Raw genomic sequence first — 10,992 nt, forward strand, 5'->3', positions numbered from 1 at the left:
ACACCAATGCAACTTAAAAAAAGACAGGACTGCTTACCAATCATCAAGGGCTTAACTGAATGTGATATGTATTGTAATGAAGATTTATATAACTTTCTCATTTTTTAGAATGTTATTTTATATTGTATTGCGGGTGGACAGTGAATGTTTCAGCAGCCTGGATGCTTGAAGCAAAGATCTGCTAACCTATTTTAACTAAAATCTATACTGTTAAACAATTTTTTCAAAGACTAACAATCATGATTTAAAAAAAAACAACTCATATGGACGAAGATATGTCAATAAATAAAAGCATAACATTTCAGGTTTTTTAAAGAAAAAAGGCAATCTCAACAGCACTATAAAACAATTCAAGGTAGCTGATGTGATCTTAAAAATCTGGACTGAAATATTAACCAACTTAGATGGAAATAAGAACACATTTTATTGAACCACATCCCTAGCCACCAATGTTTTATGAATTGTGGCTGACTATTCACTGTGGACTCTCTAATTACTATTAAAAAGGACAAAGGAAGTCATGGTGATGAAAGGATGAAAGTTAATGGAAGGCAGCAATTTCATATTTAATTCTCCTCCTGATCTCCTTCTCAACAACTCTCCTCTTAGTTAACTTCTGGTGGAGGCATCATGAGTTAAATATGTCTGCATGGAGAGTGTAGACAATGATTGCAGCGAAGTGCAAAGAACTAATGAGTAGACAGATTCTTAGGAACCTGTCATGCCCGTTGAGAGGGCAGCTCCGGTTAGCCTTGGAGGAAACTGGGGAAGGGCAGAGTCAGTCCAGGCAAGCCTTTTCAGAATTAGTAAGGCCTGCAGGCAGGGAAGAACAGAAGCTGGAGGAACATGAGAGACAGAGCTCAGACGAGGAGCGAGAACCACCCTATCCTGATTCAAGGGCTCGGAGAGTGCAGAGAAGGTGTGATCAGAGCAGATGGAGCAGGCTACTTGCGAGGAGAGTGCCCCGCCCATCTTCACCACACACACCTAGGGAATGAAACTTAAGGAGACACTGTGGAGAGGGGCATTGTTGGGAACAAATGCCGAGTTCCTGAAATGTTGCGTGCTGAAGTTTCAACTTGCCAAGAGTCCTTGCATTCCTTTTGGTGTTCTGGACTAATTACCTGGATCTTTTGCTCCCTGAACTTCTTGATTTGCTCTTGTTTTGCCAAGTACGTTTGGGATTTATTCCCATGCAGCCTTGGTGCAGACAGTGCTGGGCTGGACGAATAGAATAGAATAGAATAGAATAGAATAGAATAGAATAGAATAGAATAGAATAGAATAGAATAGAATAAGAAGCTAACTTGAAGGTCTTCTAGTTCAACCCCCTGCTTAGGGAGGAAATCCTATGTGACTTCAGACAAATGGTTACCAACATCTTCTTAAAAACTTCCAGTGTTGGAGCATTCACAACTTCTGGAGGCAAGTTGTTAATTGTTCTAACTGTCAGGAAATTTCTCCTTAGTTCTAAGTTGCTTCCCTCCTTGATTAGTTTCCACCCTCTGCTTCTTGTCCTACCCTCAGGTGCTTTGGAAAATAGTTAGACTCCCTCTTCTTTGTGGCAGCCCCTAAGATATTGGAACACTGCTATCATGTCTCCCCTAGTCCTTCTTTCATTAAACTAGACATACTCAGTTCTTGCAACCGTTCTTCATATGTTTTAGCCTCCAGTCCCCTAATCCTCTTTGTTGTTCTTCTCTGCACTCTTTCTAAAGTCTCAACATCTTTTTTACATCATGGTGACCAAAACTGAATGCAGTATTCCAAGTTTGGCTTTACCAAGGCATTATAAAGTGGTATTAACACTTCATGTGATCTTGATTCTATCCCTCTGTTTATGTAGCCCAGAACTGTGTTGGCTTTTAATGTGTTTTAGTTATTATTAAACGTGGCGTTGGTCCTACCTGATACGCCCCTTCTCGTTGAGTGGAGACAGCAGCCAGACGTGGGTTGTGCTCATTGGTCAGAGGATGGACTGAGCCTGGAATTCTTTTAAAATCCGCCCCCTGTTGCTAGGGCTCCCAGCTTTTGTCGAAGGAATATCCAGACTCGGTGTGTGGAAAGAAAAAGAAAACAGGAACCATAAATCAATAATACAAAGGAACATAGATGACCAGACTGAAAAACAGGGTGGGGCTGGCTGCTGTCTCCACTCAACGAGAAGGGGCGTATCAGGTAGGACCAATGCCCCTTCTCCCTTGAGGGTGGAGACAGCAGCCAGACGTGGGACATACCAAAGATCACTGTCCCATTTCACGGGCGGGGACAGTCTGGGCAGAACACCCCTCCCGGGCCTCAACACGGCGTAATACCCGTCTCCCAAAATCAGCCTCTGCAGAGGTGAACTTATCCAGTTTATAGTGTCTGATAAACGGGGAAGGAGATGTCCAAGTCGCCGCCCTGCAGATCTCGTCCAAGGAGGCGTTCGAAGACCAAGCCGCCGTGGTCGCCGCACTCCTGGTAGAATGGGCTGTGACCTTTGAAGGAAGAGGCAAAGACCGAAGTTCGTATGCAGTCGCAATCGTTGTTCTGATCCAACGCCCCACCGTGGAAGAAGTAACCAGTTGACCTAAGGAAGACGGTAGAAATGAAACAAACAGTGATTCTGTACGTCGAATAGCCGCAGTCCTCTGGATGTAGAGATCGAGCGCCCGGCGGACATCCAGGGTGTGTAACCGGTTCTCCAATGAGTTAGAAGGACATGGATAGAAATCTGGGAGAACCAGTTCCTGCAAACGATGAAAGGGAGAGTTAATCTTAGTCACAAATGTAGGGTCCAACCTGAGGACCACACGATCCCCATGGAAAACACATAAATCCTCCCTAGTGGAGAGCGCTGCTAGTTCGGAAATTCTGCGCGCTGAAGTGATAGCCACTAAAAAGGCAACTTTGCCGGATAACAGATGTAAGCTGACAGAAGCAAGAGGTTCGTATGGTGATTCCATAAGGGAATCCAGCACCAGGGCGAGATCCCAGGAAGGATATCGATGTAGTACGGGGGGGACAGAGGTTGGTTGCCCCACGGAGAAATCGTCAGATCAGAGGCTGCTGGGACAACGAGTGAACCGAATTATATGTCGAAATAGAAGAAATAGCAGCCACATGTCTCCGGAGGGTGTTTGGAGACAGCCCTTTGTCCAAACCCGACTGTAGGAAACGAAGGACCTGTAAAATGGAAGCCTGGAGGGGGGAAAACCCCTGAGTCTTACACCAAGAAGCAAAAGACCGCCAAGTGGCGGAATAAATCCGTTGGATAGATGACCTCCGAGATGCCTGGATGGTATGAATTATATCGGAAGGGATGAGGTCCCGCTGTAGAGCTTCCCACTCAACCACCAGGCGGTCATCTGAAGCCACTGAGGGTCCGGATGTAGGATCGCCCCTTGGCTGAGGCAATCTGGAGTGCAAGGAATCCTCCAAGGAGGGGACACAGAGAGATGCATGAGGTCCGCAAACCACGACCTCCTTGGCCAGTGTGGAGCCACCAGGATGATCTCTGCCTGTTCTAGCAGTAGTTTCCGAATTACCCTCGGGATGAGGGGAAAAGGCGGAAAGGCGTAAAGTAGGCCCTGTGGCCAAGGAGAGCGCAGGGCATCCACCGCTTCCGCTTGATTGGAGGGAAAACGGGAAAAGAAGTGAGGTAACTTGTTGTTCTGGTGGGATGCAAACAGGTCTACTTGCGGACCGCCGAAGCGAGCAGTTATCCCCTGGAAAAGGAGAGGATGAAGGCTCCATTCTCCATGGTCTACCTGTTGGCGACTCAACCAGTCTGCTGTCACGTTTGAGACCCCCGAGATATGGTCCGCCTTCAAGGAGGCCAGGTGTTTCTCCGCCCAAAGGCCTAGTCTTTTTGCCTCCCGCATCAATGAAAGGGACCTGGTGCCCCCTTGGCGATTGACATGCGCCTTGGCAGAGGTGTTGTCGGTGAGGATCAACACGTGCTCGCCGGAAACCAGAAGTTGGAATGCTCGAAGCGCCAGGTAAATTGCTCGCAGCTCCAGCCAATTGATGCTGCAGGTAGTTTCCACACTGGACCACGTACCTTGCGCGATCTGAGTTCCACAGTGGGCTCCCCATCCGAATGTGCTGGCATCGGTAGTCACTGTTACCCACTGAGGGTCCAGGAACAGACAGCCCTTGGAGAGCGTTGGAGAGAGCCACCAGCGAAGGGAGGAAAGCACCTCCCTTGGAACCGCCACCTTGGTGAGAGAGGATCCCCTGCCTGTTCTCTGAAAAGGCAAGAGAAACCATTGGAGGTCTCTGAGGTGTAACCTGGCCCAGGGAACAATCGAGATGGCCGAGACCATCTTGCCTAGGAGTTTGGAAAGAAATAAAGGGGAAGCCCTCTTATCCCTCAGGACCTTAGCTACCATGGATCTCAACGCGGCCTGCCGATCCGGGGAGAGAAAAACTCTACCTGCTCCGAATCAATAATAGCTCCCAAATGCAGGATCCTAGTCGAAGGATTTAGATGGCTTTTCTCTACATTAACAGAGAAGCCGTGCGACGCTAGTGTCTGAATTGTAAGGCGGAGATCAGACATGGCCTGCTGATAGGAAGATGACATAAGGAGGATGTCATCCAGGTAACACTGGAGATGAACAGCTTGAAGCCTGAGGTGAGCCGCCAAGGCTGCCAAAATCTTAGTGAAGCTACGGGGACCTGAGGAAAGGCCAAAAGGTAAGGCTGTGTACTGGTAGTGAACACCAGCATAACAAAAACAGAGGAACTTCCTATGGGAAGGGCGAATGGGGACATGGAGGTAAGCCTCCGTGAGATCTATTGAGCAGAGGAGATCGCCCCTCCGAACACCGTCTAAGATTGAACGCAAGGATTGCATTTTGAACCTTCTATAGATTACAAACCGGTTCAAACGTTTAAGGTCCAGAATAGGTCTCCACCCACCCGATGACTTAGGGACTAAGAAGACCCGAGAGTAAAACCCGTCCCGCCTGATTACAAGGCACACGTTGAATGGCCTTGATGGCCAGCAGATGGTTGATAGCGGCCTCCATGAGGGATCTACGCTCGGCTATATGGGACAGGGGACAGCGAGTAAAAGACAAAGGGGGGGTGGAAACAAATTCAATGGCCAAACCCGATGAAATGGAGGCCAGGACCCAGCAATCCGAAGTACTACTCTCCCAAATGTTGCCGAAGAGGCCCAATCTTCCGCCAATGGGAGGATTGCAGGCACTACTAACGACGGCGACGGATGGAATGACCTCTTCCCCCTCGAAAGGGCCGCCGGGAACCAAAGGCCCTCCCCCTGGAAGGTCTGTCCTGGAAATTCCTCTGTCTAGGGCCTAAATACCCCGTCTGGAAGTTACCCATGGAACGGGAGGAGCCCAAACCGCCCTCCGAAGACCTCATTGGGGGGCGAGGACCATAAGGAGAGAAACGGGGTTCCCCTCTCCGAAAAACAGCAGGCAAGATCTTTCTTTTGTCCTTGGTTTCAATGAGAAACTTGTCCAAGGCATCACCGAACAACTTCATGCCCGAAAAGGGAACAGAGGCTAAGCGCCACTTGTGTCTGGCATCCGCCTGCCAGTGGCGAAGCCAGACCAGGCGGCGAGCGGCAACAGCAGAGGCCATGGATTTAGCCGCAAACCGTGTAGCGTTTAAAGTGGCATCCGCGGAAAATTGCACCGCAGCCACAATTTTGTTGAGGTCTTGTTTCAACCTCGAGTCCTCAGAGGCCATCTTTTCTTGCAGCTGGCGAAGCCAGAGAAGTGTGGTCCGATTGAAGAAAGAGGCCGTGGCCGCCGACTTATGGCCCATGCTGCCCCCAGGTGGGCCCTCTGCAGGACCTGTTCAGCTCTGCGTTCTTCCGGCCTTAGACCTTCCTCCGGATCCCCTGGCAAAGAAGACGCTGTAAGCAAAGCTGCCACAGGGGCGTCAATAGAAGGTATCTGCAATAGGGACTCAAGGTCGGGGGAAACAATAAAATTTTTCTTGTCTGTGGAGGATGGCATAGGAGTTGAAGATGGTGCAGACCATTGTTTATGTATGACCTCCAGAAAGAGAGGAGGTGTAGGGATTGCTGTTATCAGTTTAGGTTGCTCAGCAAACAACGGGTTCAAGGAGCCTGCCGAAGAGGTAGGTTCCGGAGGGTTAGAGGGGCCCAATTGGGCCGCATTTACCGCCTTGAACAATAGAGACTTAAATAAATTCTGAGGGAACAGGCCTGTAAAGGCGGGCTGATCTGGAGGTAAACCCTCATCCTCCGATAAGTCTGGCTCTAGGCCTGTCGCACCAACCTGAAGGGAGTGGTTGCTGACACAGGAAATGGCAGGGGAGTCAGATCCCGTTAGTGAAATTGCATCCTCCATATTAAATTCGTCCTCAGGCTACTCATCAGCCTCAAGGACGGACTGGGTGGGGGGAGGGTTAGGAGTGGGAAACCCCCGCTCTGCCAGGGATTGCTGCACAGCCACAGAAATCATGCGTTGAATGTCCTCAGGGCGCCAAGAAGCCTGGGTTTGGTCGCCAGCCAGCCCAACCTCTGTAGAGGTACGGACCGGAACAGAAATTGGAGGAGCCTGAAGCCCCAAAGGAGAGGGAACGTAAGACTCCACAGAAGGAACCATGACTCTGGTTGAAGAAGAACCCCAAATATCAGTGGCTTCAGCAGACAATTGGAAATCCTGGAGAGACACCTGATCAGAAGTGGCAGAGGAAACCCGCTTGGGTCCGCCAGAAGTAGACATGGGCCCTTTAGGGTGCGCCAGGTCTAATGTTGAAGCTCCCTTATGTTGGTTGGTAGGGGGCTTGTCCTGCCCAACCCCTTTAGCAGGGGTCTTGGCTGAATCCCTAGAGCCCGTGGCCGGGGCAAGCGCCTTGTGAGCCGGTGTGTGGCCTTCATTAGTCGTGGCCATAGACTGCGCCCGCACCGTGGTCTTACGGCCATGTCTAGATTTGGCCAAAGATTTGGGCATAATGAGTCTGATTGGCTTATAGATAATTATTTAAGGCAGGTGGCTCCTGGGTATCAGATTTTTTGTTTTGGCTGGCCAAATGACTGTAAGGGGAGGAAGGGCACAGTTGGTCAGACTGGAGGCCCTGATAAAGCGCAGGCAATTTTTATTAGTCTCAATTGATGAAGACGCTAAGGGAGCGATAAGAGAACTACACTCCTCTGTGCCTGTAGTAGCTGTCCCCTGTTAAAACTAGCAGCGTCCCAGAGCCTCGTAAATAAACCGCCCAGCTGGAAAAGGAACGGGGCGAGCAGTCAAAGCCACGTGTCGGCGAAAGGCACCGGAGAGAAGCGCCCAGCAGCTGAAACCAATTAACGCTGGGCGCAGAGAACAGCAAGGAAGCGCGAGGCTCCTCTGCCCTGTCAATCTTAATTATGAGGCTTGTTAGCGTGGCGAGGCTAGCGTGATGAGGCTCTTGCTATATAGAGAGCTGAAAGAGACCTCCAAACCTTGTCCCGGTCTGATTGGGATAATCAGCAGCCGGAAAAGCCACAGAGCCGACAAGCGGCTATATTGGTGAGTACAAGACTCTCTTAGGGACAGAAATAGGCTCACACTTAATGGGAGACAAAATGGCCGCCAGACAGCAAATGGAGGGGGCGCGAAAGCTCCACTGTTTAATTTTAAAAGGAAAGGCTAAACCAGACGGCTGAAGGGCAGGTAACACCCCCACCCACGGGAGCGTTAAGCTCCACCAAATAAGGAAATTTAATTACTGACCGTATAAATGTTGGAGATGGAATGAAATAAGAAGAGAGAGGAAGGAAACCTCAGAATTTGAGGAAAAACCTCTGAGAGGCCTGGAGTATCAAATCCGAATCAGAATGCCTAGAATAGTCAAATCAGTCCAAAAGTCAAACCTGAGAATCAAATTGAAAGTAATAGCTCTGAAAACCAAAGTTCACTAGAGCCACAATCCACACAACTGTCCAGTCTGATGACTGAGCAAAAAGCTGGGAGCCCTAGCAACAGGGGGCGGATTTTAAAAGAATTCCAGGCTCAGTCCATCCTCTGACCAATGAGCACAACCCACGTCTGGCTGCTGTCTCCACCCTCAAGGGAGAATTATCTGCTATCCATCTTGCCCAGAGGGGACTGTGGACAACTTACAATTATAAAAACCTACAAGATTAAACCTTAAAGCATTAAAACAGATATTGATGCTAAAATTGAGTTAAAATTGACCGAGATGGGAAGAAAAGGAGCAAGGTGCACATAAGGAGGAGGTGGGGTCTTATCTTTGTCCATTAGCCACCATTAGCTTTCTCCAAAATGACACGATCTCATACATTAGAACATCACAATTTATTAAGATATATTCCAGTGATGGTTAACCTTTTTGGTGCTGAGTGCCCAAAGCGTGTGCGCGAATGCATGCGTGCGTGCCCCAATCCCCAAAATGTAATGCGAGTGTTCCCCATCATGCGCTCCACTCCCATGCATGTGTGCGCATCCCCCGTACATGTGCCCCCCTGCACCCCGTTTTGGCTTCCAGGTTGGTGCGGGTAGCAGAAATGGAGTAGAAAGGTAGGGTGTGCTGTGGGGAATCTGCGGAGATTGGGGAAGGCCCTGCCCTCCGCACATGTGCAGGGGCAGGGCCAGCTGGTTTGCGGGAGGCACACACATATGCGCAGTGGAGCTCGGCTGAGGCAACGGCTGGTGTGCCCTCAGACAGGGCTCTATGTGCCACATGTGGCATGCATGCCATAGGTTCACAATCACAGATATATACCGATGGCTACATAGCTAGATAAATTTGATTCAGACACTTTGCTGACAATATCAGATTGGAGACTCAAATTTGGGGAATATGGCAAAAATAACAGTTTACATTCAAAATAGAAGTGTGACTAAATTTAAGCAAGAATGACTTCCCTTTACATCAGCAAGGAAGGAACCCCAAGAATGGCAGCAGCAGAAACCATGGTTGTTGCTCAGAGCCCTCTTATAATTTTGGATGTGCTCCAAGGGTTTTAAACTGTTTGGAGCCTTTTGCTTTTTATTGCTTTCTTAAGAGAAAGAGACTATCAACAATAATACCTAGGAATGCCTTGGTATCACCTCTTGTCAGGTTCTTGATCATAACTTTAAACATTGGAATCTCTGCCAATAATATTTTCAGAAAAGTCCAAATTCTTAGTACCTGCAGATTATCTAATGAAATATCTGGTCAACATCAGGAATCTAAATAAGTGATCCTTCGTTTATGAGAACATTGTTCTTAGGAAGCTACTGTTCCTCTTAGCAGCAGTGGTGGGTTGCCCCCGGTTCGCCCAGGTTCTAGAGAACCGGTAGTAAAACTGGCGGGAGGCTCTGCCCACCAACCCCGATGTCATCAAAATGCTTCTGCGCATGTGCAGAAGAGCACGTGGCCCCGCTGCGAACTGGTAGTAGAGGTAAGTAGAACCCACCCCTGCTTGGCAGATGTTACATTATGAAACTGGCATGGTCCTCTTTAGCTTAATAGTTAATATAGATAAAAAATAAGCAAGATGGATTAAAAGTACAACAATTCAATCTACAAAGCTTGCCAAGTAATGTCTTTTAAATGCACACGTGAAGTAATTCGCAATACATAAATTGTATGTATTTTCTTTCTGTATTTCTGTGTTATCCTCCTTTTTCATACAATTACAGAACATTTAAATGATAGGCTTCTAATTTTCATGTAAAAATAATGGATCATAACACTCAAGAAATATACAATAGTGACTCCAATCTCTGATTGTATGGACAACATTTCTTATTTTACAGCTGTCTTGTGGCAGACCTGGCTGTAAATTTTCCCAAGCAAAACCCCACTTTTTCACAGATGCACTCCCAGTCCTGCTTTAAGATGTGCCACTATGTCAACTATTTTGTCTACTGTTCCAACCAAGTAAAAGCAGAACTGTGAATTACAGCTCCAGAGAAAGCTATTATTTTTTTTTAATAGTCAGCGTTCAATTTTTTCAACAGATTTATAAAAAATGCTCTTCAGAGGAAATTCTGGGTTTGAATAGTAGCTGTTTTATAATACAATGTTTTCTCTTTGCTTGCTTCCCATTTTTTAATTTTTTTTACAAAATTGCTTCCCATTAAAAAAAAAAAACTTTTTCTTGAATTATGGGAGCTGAATTTTGCTTACAATTCATGACTGACTCCTGACAAATTTATAATTTGCCTGCCCCTCTCAAAAATCCTAGTCACAATCTACATCTTAAAAAACTGAGCATAGGTCTACATCAATGTTCACATTTCTTTTCAAATCAATGCCATCTGGTTTTTTTAAGCTTTAAGAAACATGCTGAGATCCATATTCAGTTTCCAACAGTCAAAACAGAACAGACCGAAATCCCAGCTACCTTTTATAGCAATCAAGAGTCTTTCAAAAATACAGTATAAGAGCTGATAAATAGTCTGTATCAGACATTTCATTTGCTTAATCAAAATTCCTAGTCTGCTAAATTAATTACCCTTTGGGGCTATAGAAACAGGTTTCTAATTTAACTGCAATAATGAATAATTTTCATTATTAATAATGAAAAGTTCTAGGAGTGCTTCTTTATGGATCTGACAGGTTTAAAGTGATACAATCACTATGCACTGACCTCTTGGGAGTAACTAATAAATACGAAGCATCTCTTGAATCATAGTGCTTAGAAATCTCTTTTTTAACAAAAATTACATAGCACAGTGCTAGAGCAACAGACTCATTTACACATAATGAGGAAGTAGTAGGTATTGAAGCCACAGCCTTGGTTTTGTGAAAGATTGACTGATGTGTTGAGTTCCTAGTCATTAGAGGCTCAAACTTGATTTTTCAAAATATTCAAAATATTACTAGAGAAATTCTCTCTGGTGCACTAATTACTCAGGAGGAATTATTCCATCACTGGTCTTTATTATTCCTTCTGATGCCTGTTCAAGCAGGAGGTGAATATGCTAAAGATTCAGTTTCTTTCCAGAGTGAAAATTATTGATTCATTAAAAATTCAAGTCTTGATTATCTACATAACAGTTATAAAAAGTA

At 46.6% G+C, this 10,992-nt stretch overlaps 1 pseudogene; it reads right to left on the reverse strand.

Annotated features, from left to right (window-relative positions):
• Positions 1 to 4,381: 4,381 nt before the first annotated feature.
• On the reverse strand, positions 4,382 to 6,335 carry LOC148114136 (uncharacterized; annotated as a pseudogene).
• Positions 6,336 to 10,992: the final 4,657 nt, after the last annotated feature.

Source organism: Pantherophis guttatus, chromosome 4 (assembly GCF_059756535.1).
Source record: "Pantherophis guttatus breed Tessera chromosome 4, ASM5975653v1, whole genome shotgun sequence".
NCBI lineage: Eukaryota > Metazoa > Chordata > Lepidosauria > Squamata > Colubridae > Pantherophis > Pantherophis guttatus.